General features: G+C 45.8%; 3 non-coding genes across 3 annotated transcripts; all 3 read left to right on the plus strand.

The window, feature by feature from the left end:
* Positions 1 to 9506: 9506 nt before the first annotated feature.
* On the plus strand, positions 9507 to 9622 carry LOC135043799 (U5 spliceosomal RNA). The gene has a single exon (XR_010236602.1). It is a non-coding gene; the product is annotated as a U5 spliceosomal RNA (small nuclear RNA).
* A 286-nt stretch (positions 9623 to 9908) lies between these two features.
* Positions 9909 to 10024, plus strand: LOC135043745 (U5 spliceosomal RNA). Its single transcript, XR_010236559.1, has one exon. It is a non-coding gene; the product is annotated as a U5 spliceosomal RNA (small nuclear RNA).
* Positions 10025 to 10298: 274 nt separating this feature from the next.
* LOC135043751 (U5 spliceosomal RNA) lies at positions 10299 to 10414 on the plus strand. Its single transcript, XR_010236564.1, has one exon. It is a non-coding gene; the product is annotated as a U5 spliceosomal RNA (small nuclear RNA).
* Positions 10415 to 12198: the final 1784 nt, after the last annotated feature.

A 12198-nucleotide genomic window follows, 5' to 3' on the forward strand; every position in this document is an offset into this window, starting at 1 on the left:
TGATGGTGAGGTGGTTTGTTTAAGTCAGGCACCCGGGGAGACACCTGTTGTCCGTGGTAGGAATATGGCCGTTGACATGCCTGGTGAAAATACCAAAAAAATCAGCTCTTCGGTGTGGAAGTATTTCACCAGAAATGCGGACAACAGGTGTCAAGCCGTGTGTTCCCTTTGTCAAGCTGTAATAAGTAGGGGTAAGGACGTTAACCACCTCGGAACATCCTCCCTTATACGTCACCTGCAGCGCATTCATAATAAGTCAGTGACAAGTTCAAAAACTTTGGGTGACAGCGGAAGCAGTCCACTGACCAGTAAATCCCTTCCTCTTGTAACCAAGCTCACGCAAACCACCCCACCAACTCCCTCAGTGTCAATTTCCTCCTTCCCCAGGAATGCCAATAGTCCTGCAGGCAATGTCACTGGCAATTCTGACGAGTCCTCTCCTGCCTGGGATTCCTCCGATGCATCCTTGCGTGTAACGCCTACTGCTGCTGGCGCTGCTGTTGTTGCTGCTGGGAGTCGATGGTCATCCCAGAAGGGAAGTCGTAAGCACACTTTTACTACTTCCACCAAGCAATTGACTGTCCAACAGTCCTTTGCGAGGAAGATGAAATATCACAGCAGTCATCCTGTTGCAAAGCGGATAACTGAGGCCTTGACAACTATGTTGGTGTTAGACGTGCGTCCGGTATCCGCCGTTAGTTCACAGGGAACTAGACAATTTCTTGAGGTAGTGTGCCCCCGTTACCAAATACCATCTAGGTTCCACTTCTCTAGGCAGGCGATACCGAGAATGTACACGGACGTCAGAAAAAGACTCACCAGTGTCCTAAAAAATGCAGTTGTACCCAATGTCCACTTAACCACGGACATGTGGACAAGTGGAGCAGGGCAGGGTCAGGACTATATGACTGTGACAGCCCACTGGGTAGATGTATGGACTCCCGCCGCAAGAACAGCAGCGGCGGCACCAGTAGCAGCATCTCGCAAACGCCAACTCTTTCCTAGGCAGGCTACGCTTTGTATCACCGGTTTCCAGAATACGCACACAGCTGAAAACCTCTTACGGCAACTGAGGAAGATCATCGCGGAATGGCTTACCCCAATTGGACTCTCCTGTGGATTTGTGGCATCGGACAACGCCAGCAATATTGTGTGTGCATTAAATCTGGGCCAATTCCAGCACGTCCCATGTTTTGCACATACCTTGAATTTGGTGGTGCAGAATTTTTAAAAAAACGACAGGGGCGTGCAAGAGATGCTGTCGGTGGCCAGAAGAATTGCGGGACACTTTCGGCGTACAGGCACCACGTACAGAAAACTGGAGCACCACCAAAAACTACTGAACCTGCCCTGCCATCATCTGAAGCAAGAAGTGGTAACGAGGTGGAATTCAACCCTGTATATGCTTCAGAGGTTGGAGGAGCAGCAAAAGGCCATTCAAGCCTATACAATTGAGCACGATATAGGAGGTGGGATGCACCTGTCTCAAGCGCAGTGGAGAATGATTTCAACGTTGTGCAAGGTTCTGATGCCCTTTGAACTTGCCACACGTGAAGTCAGTTCAGACACTGCCAGCCTGAGTCAGGTCATTCCCCTCATCAGGCTTTTGCAGAAGAAGCTGGAGACATTGAAGGAGGAGCTAACACGGAGCGATTCCGCTAGGCATGTGGGACTTGTGGATGGAGCCCTTAATTCGCTTAGCAAGGATTCACGGGTGGTCAATCTGTTGAAATCAGAGCACTACATTTTGGCCACCGTGCTCGATCCTAGATTTAAAGCCTACCTTGGATCTCTCTTTCCGGCAGACACAAGTCTGCTGGGGTTCAAACACCTGCTGGTGAGTAAATTGTCAAGTCAAGCGGAACGCGACCTGTCAACAACATCTCCTCCTTCACATTCTCCCGCAACTGGGGGTGCGAGGAAAAGGCTCAGAATTCCGAGCCCACCCGCTGGCGGTGATGCAGGGCAGTCTGGAGCGACTGCTGATGCTGACATCTGGTCCGGACTGAAGGACCTGACAACGATTACGGACATGTCGTCTACTGTCACTGCATATGATTCTCTCCCCATTGAAAGAATGGTGGAGGATTATATGAGTGACCGCATCCAAGTAGGCACGTCACACAGTCCGTACTTATACTGGCAGGAAAAAGAGGCAATTTGGAGGCCCTTGCACAAACTGGCTTTATTCTACCTAAGTTGCCCTCCCACAAGTGTGTACTCCGAAAGAGTGTTTAGTGCCGCCGCTCACCTTGTCAGCAATCGGCGTACGAGGTTACATCCAGAAAATGTGGAGAAGATGATGTTCATTAAAATGAATTATAATCAATTCCTCCGTGGAGACATTGACCAGCAGCAATTGCCTCCACAAAGTACACAGGGAGCTGAGATGGTGGATTCCAGTGGGGACGAATTGATAATCTGTGAGGAGGGGGATGTACACGGTGATATATCGGAGGATGATGATGAGGTGGACATCTTGCCTCTGTAGAGCCAGTTTGTGCAAGGAGAGATTAATTGCTTCTTTTTTGGTGGGGGTCCAAACCAACCCGTCATATCAGTCACAGTCGTGTGGCAGACCCTGTCACTGAAATGATGGGTTGGTTAAAGTGTGCATGTCCTGTTTATACAACATAAGGGTGGGTGGGAGGGCCCAAGGACAATTCCATCTTGCACCTCTTTTTTCTTTTCTTTTTTTTTGCGTCATGTGCTGTTTGGGGAGGGTTTTTTGGAAGGGACATCCTGCGTGACACTGCAGTGCCACTCCTAGATGGGCCCGGTGTTTGTGTCGGCCACTAGGGTCGCTTATCTTACTCACACAGCTACCTCATTGCGCCTCTTTTTTTCTTTGCGTCATGTGCTGTTTGGGGAGGGTTTTTTGGAAGGGACATCCTGCGTGACACTGCAGTGACACTCCTAGATGGGCCCGGTGTTTGTGTCGGCCACTAGGGTCGCTTATCTTACTCACACAGCTACCTCATTGCGCCTCTTTTTTTCTTTGCGTCATGTGCTGTTTGGGGAGGGTTTTTTGGAAGGGACATCCTGCGTGACACTGCAGTGCCACTCCTAGATGGGCCCGGTGTTTGTGTCGGCCACTACTGCAGGGAGAACACATATTTTCAGATGAACATGGGAGGGCAGAAGGCTGCCTAATACTGAAGCACCCCCAAACAACAAACCAAATGCAACAACTAGTTCAAGCATTCCTGGGGGAAGGCCTGCCGCAGATGGATTTGCATATGGTGATGTCATCCATGCAGTGGGTCAAAGTTGGTTCAAACACCTTTGCAAAGTTCTATAAGTTTGATACCCTGGCTGAGGAGGACCTCCTGTTTGCTCAATCAGTGCTGCAGAGTCATCCGCACTCTCCTGCCCGTTTGGGAGCTTTGGTATAATCCCCATGGTCCTTACGGAGTCCCCAGCATCCTCTAGGACGTAAGAGAAAATAAGATTTTAAACCTACCGGTAAATCTTTTTCTCGTAGTCCGTAGAGGATGCTGGGTGCCCGTCCCAAGTGCGGTCTACTTCTGCAAGACTTGTATATAGTTATTGCTTACATAAGGGTTATATGTTAGTTTTCATCGGTCTTGGACTGATGCTATGTTGTTTTCATACTGTTAACTGGGTAGTATATCACAAGTTATACGGTGTGATTGGTGTGGCTGGTATGAATCTTGACCTTGGATTAACAAAAATCCTTTCCTCGTACTGTCCGTCTCCTCTGGGCACAGTTTCTCTAACTGAGGTATGGAGGAGGGGCATAGAGGGAGGAGCCAGTGCACACCCAGATCAAAAGTCTTTTTTAAAGTGCCCATGTCTGCTGCGGAGCCCGTCTATCCCCCATGGTCCTTACGGAGTCCCCATCATCCTCTACGGACTACGAGAAAAAAAAATTACCGGTAGGTTTAAAATGTTATTTTTTTCTCTGCAACCCACTGCTAAATTGTGCTTCCTAGCTGTTTTTTATAAAATCACTTAATTAAATCTAACTCTGATTACGTCAGAGAAGGCCAGGTACCCTACACCATAAGAGGGGGTATGAAATTTTGACTTGTCTTCTTAAAGATCACCAAAATCTGTTGACAAGGTCAATTACATCCCTGGGTGGGATTGAACCACCAACCTTTTGGTTAATAGCCCATGTAAGTGCAAGAAATCCTGAAGCACTCACTCATCATGGGAAAGTACCAATGTGTTTCTTACAAAAATTCTCCAGATTATTGACTTTTTAAAGTTTTTCTAGGAAACGTTCTAGATGAATGCTTATTAGCCTTTGTCAGTATTGACTTTTGCAAGGTGTCTCTGTGGCGCAATCGGTTAGCATGTTTGGCTATTAACCAAAAGGTTGGTGGTTCAATCCCACCCAGGGATGTAATTGACCTTGTAATCAGATTTTGGTGATCTTTAAGTAGACAAGTCAAAATTTCAAAAAAAACCCTTATGGTGTAGGGTACCTGGCCTTCTCTGATGTAATCAGAGTTAGATTTGATTAAGTGATTTTATAAAAAAACAGCTAGGAAGCACAATTTAGCAGTGGGTTGCAGAGAAAAAAAATTATGCTGGCAGAAAAGTACAATTGAGTGATTAAACAGCTCTTCATTTTCTGATTTTATGTTTATGCTAACAAATTTGCTCTCTGAAAAGTGTCCACAAAGCCAAGTCTCTGATTAACACCTTTGTAGGAATGGTTTTTCACCTATTACTGAATTAAACTTGCTTCATTGGAAAGGCATCAAAGATGCATCCTCATTTCAATGTCTACTGAAATAATACAGGTTGACACCAGGAAACGTCACTGCATCATTGCTGCTTCCTCATGGGGAAGTCTGTTTAATGTGAAAACAAGGTGATATCTAATCAGCACACAGGTAAGGAATTAAGAAAATCTTTCTTTATGGGTGAAGATGTTTCTCACAAATTGTTGTCCCAATGCATCATTGAAATTCAAGATGGAAGATGATTTTCATATATCACTTGTACATTTTGCATTGCTCTTCTGGTGACAATGTAGTTTGTTTTTGTCAATTACCATTTCAGTAATAGGGTAAAGAAAATTAAGTGGATTTTTTAAAGAAAACAATGCTGTCAATATACTATTAAAACAAATTAAAATGATAAAAGTTATTGTACTTTAAGTAAAAATAAAAGAGCCAAAATATCAATCCCAGTTTTTGATTACTTTAATTATAAAAAAAAAAATGCACATAGCAGAGGATAGTTTCGATCAATCGACCTCTGGGGTATGGGCCCAGCATGCTTCCATTGCACTACTCTGCTGCTCATGGAAGTGTAAGAGATCCTGAAGACTAAATTGATTAAAGGCCTAAAAGTACTTGACTATAAGGAAAGACTTACTAGGCTGAATATTTATACACTAGAAAAGAGGTGCCTAAGAGGAGATATTATTAATATCTTCAAATATGTAAAGATACATAACAAAGAGTTATCAGAGGAATTATTTATTAAAAGAACACGTGGTCACTCGCTGCGACTGGAGGAAAGTTCAGAACGCAATGGAGGAAAGGATTCTTCACTGTTAGGGCAATCAGGATGTGGAATTCCCTGCCAGGGAAGGTGGTAATGGCGGACTCTGTAATTGGATTTAAAAAAGGAATGGATACATTTCTGAATGAAAAAGCTATCCAAGGTTATAATACTTAAAATATCAACATGGTTAATCCGGGGGTAACATGAGTTATAGTAGCTAACTAGTCATAAAACATTATTCAGCAAGTATGTAGAATCATCACAACTTAAAACAGGTTGAACACGATGGGCAATTTGCCTCTATTCAACCTCAAAAACTATGTTACTATATTACTATGTTACTGTAGTATACAGAACACCACAATGTAATGAGCAGTGATAGTGAGCACTGATGAGGATACTAGAACTGACACTGAGCAGCAAGATGCAGCACTGGACTATTAGTAATGTACTGTAGTATGCTGAGCACCACAATGCAGCACAAGACAATGAGCAGTGATACTGAGCACTGATGAGGATACTACTGAGAACTGACACTGAGCAGGAGAGACACACTACTAGTATTACTGAGCAGCAATAAGTAACCACTGATACTGAGCACTGATATTGAGATTTCCACTGAGAGAACATAGCCACGTCCTCTCCGCTCTCTCTTCAATGCACGAGTAAAAATGGCAGCAACGCGCAGCTCTTTATATGGAATCCGAATCTCGCGAGAATCCGACAGCGGGATGATGACATTTTCCCTTGTTCAGGTTTTCCGAGTCAGGCGGGAACAACCGAGCCTGCTTTGGACCAGTGTAAACCACGTGGAGTTTGTGGGGAATTCGGTTCTCGGAGAACCGAACCCGCTCCTCTCTACCTTATACCCATCAATTTTTTTATTTTCAATCTAAGCCCCTGCAGTTTTCTGTAAGCATATGCTTCGCTATGATGATCAACAAGTCACAAGGGCAAACACTCAGGGTTTGAGGCGTAGATCTTAGGACCAGCTGCTACAAGCATGGCAGAGGTGTCACTATCACTGGTGACACCCAGAGAGGTGGCGAGGGAGATTGTAATGCAGTGCGCGCAGATAAGCAGCGCAATGGTAAAAAGGAGGCATGGTTTCATAGGTAGGGGCGTGGCCTGGTGGCCTGAATCTACATTTTGTTGCTCCGGGTGTCCCGGGGGTTGGGGGCTGCACCCGGGGACTAGTGTGTGAGCGGTGCTGGCTCCTGCACAGTGACAGGGCATGGCCACCCAGCATGACGCCTCCCTTCTTGACCATGCTGTAATTGCAGTCGCACTGCAGTTCAGCGTGATCATAAAAAATGGTGTAGGCTCCTGCTGGGGCAGACTGTATGTGCGCGCAGGAAGCCGCCACCATTTTTGTGATCACAGCGGCTGAATGTGATGTCATACAGCCGCTGTGACCATGCCTCCTGTGTCTCCTCTGTTGCAGACCCCATTTTGAAGCCTTGCCCCCGCACCGCTCCATCTCTGACTTGGAAATGGAGTGTTGCTGACCCACCTCTCCCCCCCTTCCCCGCCCCGATTGACAGGCAGAGGCGATCACATTCTCTGCGGGGTGCCGCAGAAAATGCAGGCACATGCGTATGCTCTTAGCAATTTTTGCAGTTGGATCGCTTATTGTGATTGCAATCCAACCTGAATCAGGCCCTATTACCTATCACAATGCGCTGCGGGCAGTACAAAATTGGGTTAATATAGGAGAAAAACCCCCAGACCTGTGCTCCTTAACTGTACCTGGTGGCTAGTGGAGCGGCTGCCCAGTAATCAGTATCCACCGCAGTGCGCACACGGCCCACCCCCTACGGCCTCGCTCCCCTTCATCAGCGGCCTCGTGATCCGGAAGGGTGGTGTGTGTGTGACTGACCTTAGGATGAAACCGGAGCCTCCGCTGCAGTGACCCAGCAACCAGGGCACGGGAGTATACAGCGCCGCTGGGAGTGATGAAGCTGCAGTAAAGATGTCTATTAGACCTAGCCTGCTGCAGCCCTTGTAGATTCTCATAAAACAAGTTCTTCTTTTCTTGTCAAAATTAATAGCTAAGAATAGGCTGCTTGAGGCAGGCCCCTGTTAAGTGGCCTGCTACTGAAGGCACCAACTACAAACTGAGCTCCCTGTTCATGGAAGCGGGGTTATAGAGGAGAATGCACTGAGCTTCTTGGGAACAGTCAAAAGCTTTGAGCCGGTTGGTGCCTCAGATCAAGATCCTACTCTACACCCCAATGTGAATCCTTGTGGAGTCCAGTGTACCCCACAGAAGAAATTAATGTGTCACACCCATTGGCAGCAACCTTAGAATAGCTGCTGACGGGCACAATTGAGAAAGGAAGGGGGGGGGGGACATTTGAATCCAGCACATAGATGCAATTCAAATATGTAATTTGTACCTTCCTATTTTAAAATATAATGGATGAACCTCACCCTGTGAGAACAATCTTCATGATCAAGAGATCTCATATGCAAAATAAGGATGAGTTGGGATAGGGCTGGGGAGGGTGGCTGCTCGGGCAGCCCCTCCCCCGTCAAGTTAAGGAGATTCAACTGAGGAAGCACAAGGGAACTCTCGTCTGGGGACAACAACTGCAGGGAGACCACATCTTTTCAGATGAACATGGGAGGGCGGAAGGCTGCCTAATACTGAAGCACCATATGCAACAACTAGTACAAGCATTCCTGGGGGAAGGTCTGCAGCAGACGGATTTGCATACGGTGATGTTATCCAAGCAGTGGGCCAAAGTTGACTGGAACCCTCATCTGCATATGAAAAGAGAAAAGGGGCATGCAGGGCATGGCGGCCTTTTGCAGTGCTTGGATGACCCCTAGTTCACATTAAACACCCCCACCCTCCTTTGGTGTGGGGCTCATGTTGGCCATGCCCCATCCCCTGAAGCATTCAAGCTGATTTCTTGCAGCAGCTGGGCACTGTAACAGCTCCAGAGCTGTTCTGTAAGGCAAGTAAAAGGGTGTGGGCCCTGCAGCACCACCTGTAGTTCGCATTGTGCGTTGGAAGGCACAAAGTAAGCAGACGGGAGGAGAAGTCAGGATAGTGCGCAAGGGCATTCTTTTCTCTTAGTCCGTAGAGGATGCTGGGGTCACATTAAGAACCATGGGGTATAGACGGGATCCGCAAGAGACATGGGCACTTTAAGACTTTCAAAGGGTGTGAACTGGCTCCTCCCTCTATGCCCCTCCTCCAGACTCCAGTTATAGGAACTGTGCCCAGGGAGACGGACATTTCGAGGAAAGGATTTATTGTTAAACTAAGGTGAGCATCTTACCAGCTCACACCTTAAGCATGCCGCAGAAAGTGGCATTCAACAGAACACAAGCCAACGGCATGAACAATTGCAGCAAAAAGCTGACCAGAACCATAACACAACATGTGTATAACCACAAGTAATAACTGCAGACACAGTATGGACTGGGACGGGTGCCCAGCATCCTCTACAGACTAAGAGAAAAGGATTTACCGGTAGGTATTAAAATCCTATTTTCTCATACGACCTAGAGGATGCTGGGGTCACATTAAGAACCATGGGGTTATACCAAAGCTCTTGAACGGGTGGGAGAGTGCGTACGACTCTGCAGCACCGAATGACCCAACTTAAGGTTATCATCAGCCAAGGTATCAAACTTGTAAAACTTAGCAAAAGTGTTTACTAAATAGCTGCTCGGCAAAGTTGCAATGCCGAGACTCCCCGACCAGCTGCCAAGGATGAACCCACCTTTTTGGGGTTTCTTTTATCGGTTTAAAGATAGAATGAGTGTGCTTTAATGTAAGCTCATTTGCATAGAAATGACAGTAAATGTTTGTTTCTTTTCAAACAGAACTTTCTTGACCATGCTACTTGCTTGAAAGATCTGGGAGCACATGGAATACAGTACAAACCATGCTTATAGCAAGGAGAAGACAGGTGAGAAATCTGCTTTCTTTCAAATTGGGCGCTCACTTTGATCTGAATGAGGACTGCTGGCACGGCACTCAGGCGACAGGTGGAATCTTGGTCATGCTCTGGTTTCTCTTCAGAACGAACAAATCTTTCGCCTTTTACTAAAGATTTCCGTGGAGAGGAGCAAAACTGAGTTTTATCTCAATTTTTGCATGCCCCATATTATTGGGGTTTCTTTTATCGGATTAAAGACAGAACGAGTGTGCTTTCTTGTTAGCTTTAATGTAAGTTTATTTGCATAACAATGACAATAAATGCCTGTTTCTTTTCAAGCAGAACTTTCTTGACCATACTAATTGCTTGAAAGATCTGGGAGCACATGGAAAAGAGTACAAACCATGCTTATAGCAAGGGGAAGCCTGGTGAGAAATCTGCTTTCTTTCTTTCAAATTGGGTGCTCACTTTGAGCTGAATGAGGACTGCTGGCATGGCACTCAGGCGACAGGTGGAATCTTGGTCATGCTCTGGTTTCTCTTCAGAACGAACAAATCTTTCGCCTTTTACTAAAGATTTCCGTGGAGAGGAGCAAAACTGAGTTTTATCTCAATTTTTGCATGCCCCGTCTTATTGGGGTTTCTTTTATCAGTTTAAAGATAGAACGAGTGTGCTTTAATGTAAGCTCATTTGCATAGAAATGACAGTAAATGTTTGTTTCTTTTCAAACAGAACTTTCTTGACTATACTAATTGCTTGAAAGATCTGGGAGCACATGGAAAAGAGTACAAACCATGTTTATAGCAAGGGGAAGCCTGGTGAGAAATCTGCTTTCTTTCTTTCAAAGTTGGTGCTCACTTTGAGCTGAATGAGGACTGCTGGCATGGCACTCAGGCGACAGGTAGAATCTTGGTCATGCTGTGGTTTCTCTTCAGAACGAACAAATCTTTCGCCTTTTACTAAAGATTTCCGTGGAGAGGAGCAAAACTGAGTTTTATCTCAATTTTTGCATGCCCCATCTTATTGGGGTTTTATTTTATCGGTTTAAAGATAGAACGAGTGTGCTTTAATGTAAGCTCATTTGCATAGAAATGACAGTAAATGTTTGTTTCTTTTCAAACAGAACTTTCTTGACCACACTAATTGTTTGAAAGATCTGGGAGCACATGGAAAAGAGTACAAACCATGTTTATAGCAAGGGGAAGCTGTCACAACTGAGGGCCTGAGCTGACGGGAGGCAGCCTCAGTTGTAGGGGCTGAGATGTACCGGAACCTGGGAGGTTGTATCAGACCCCTGGACATGTAAGTAACATAAATAATAAATGCCCGAAGGCGTGACCACGACAACTTGGATAAAAGTCAATGATGTTTATTATGACAACTCCGCAACACAGCAGCAGTAAAAGAAAACGTAAAAGTCAGCAAAGAATAAATACAGTTCCTGGGTACTACAGGATGGCAGGAGCCACAGGGCACTGGTAGTGTGAGATAGTTCTTATGATCTTCTAGATGGAAAGTCCTTACCAGGCCCGACTGTAGCAATGGAGATAACCCAGGATTGTGCCAGCTGGTGTTCCAGGAAAAGCTGGGTTGCTGAAGATAAAACAGCTGCTGTGGATACTGGCTGGAACCTGACTGTTGTTAGCACGTAGTGGATACTGGCTGGAACCAGTTAAATAATAAATGAACTTGGGAGCGATGAAATATGAACTGAAATGTAGAACTTGAGAGCGGAGAAATAATAATACCGGTGGAGAGTGGTAAAGTGTAGAAAGGACTAGAGATGAGCGGGTTCGGTTTCTCTGAATCCGAACCCGCACGAACTTCATGTTTTTTTCACGGGTCCGAGCAGACTCGGATCCTCCCGCCTTGCTCGGTTAACCCGAGCGCGCCCGAACGTCATCATGACGCTGTCGGATTCTCGCGAGACTCGGATTCTATATAAGGAGCCGCGCGTCGCCGCCATTTTCACACGTGCATTGAGATTGATAGGGAGAGGACGTGGCTGGCGTCCTCTCCATTTAGATTAGGGTTGAGAGAGAGAGAGAGAGATTGACCCGAGGCTGTGATACTGTAGAAGAGAGTGCAGAGTTTAGTGACTGACGACCACAGTGACCACCAGACAGTGCAGTTGTTTGTTTTATTTAATATATCCGTTCTCTGCCTGAAAAAAACGATACACACAGTGACTCAGTCACATACCATATCTGTGTGCACTGCTCAGCCCAGTGTGCTGCATCAATGTATATATATATATATCTGACTGTGCTCAGCTCACACAGCTTATAATTGTGGGGGAGACTGGGGAGCACTGCAGTGCCAGTTATAGGTTATAGCAGGAGCCAGGAGTACATAATATTATATTAAAATTAAACAGTGCACACTTTTGCTGCAGGAGTGCCACTGCCAGTGTGACTAGTGACCAGTGACCTGACCACCAGTATATATAATATTAGTAGTATACTATCTCTTTATCAACCAGTCTATATTAGCAGCAGACACAGTACAGTGCGGTAGTTCACGGCTGTGGCTACCTCTGTGTCGGCACTCGGCAGCCCGTCCATAATTGTATATACCACCTAACCGTGGTTTTTTTTTCTTTCTTTATAGTCATACTAGTTACGAGTATACTATCTCTTTATCAACCAGTCTATATTAGCAGCAGACACAGTACAGTGCGGCAGTTCACGGCTGTGGCTACCTCTGTGTCGGCACTCGGCAGCCCGTCCATAATTGTATATACCACCTAACCGTGGTTTTTTTTTCTTTCTTTATACATACATACTAGTTACGAGTATACTATCTCTTTATCAAC

Source organism: Pseudophryne corroboree, unplaced genomic scaffold, assembly GCF_028390025.1.
Source record: "Pseudophryne corroboree isolate aPseCor3 unplaced genomic scaffold, aPseCor3.hap2 scaffold_880, whole genome shotgun sequence".
Classification (NCBI taxonomy): domain Eukaryota; kingdom Metazoa; phylum Chordata; class Amphibia; order Anura; family Myobatrachidae; genus Pseudophryne; species Pseudophryne corroboree.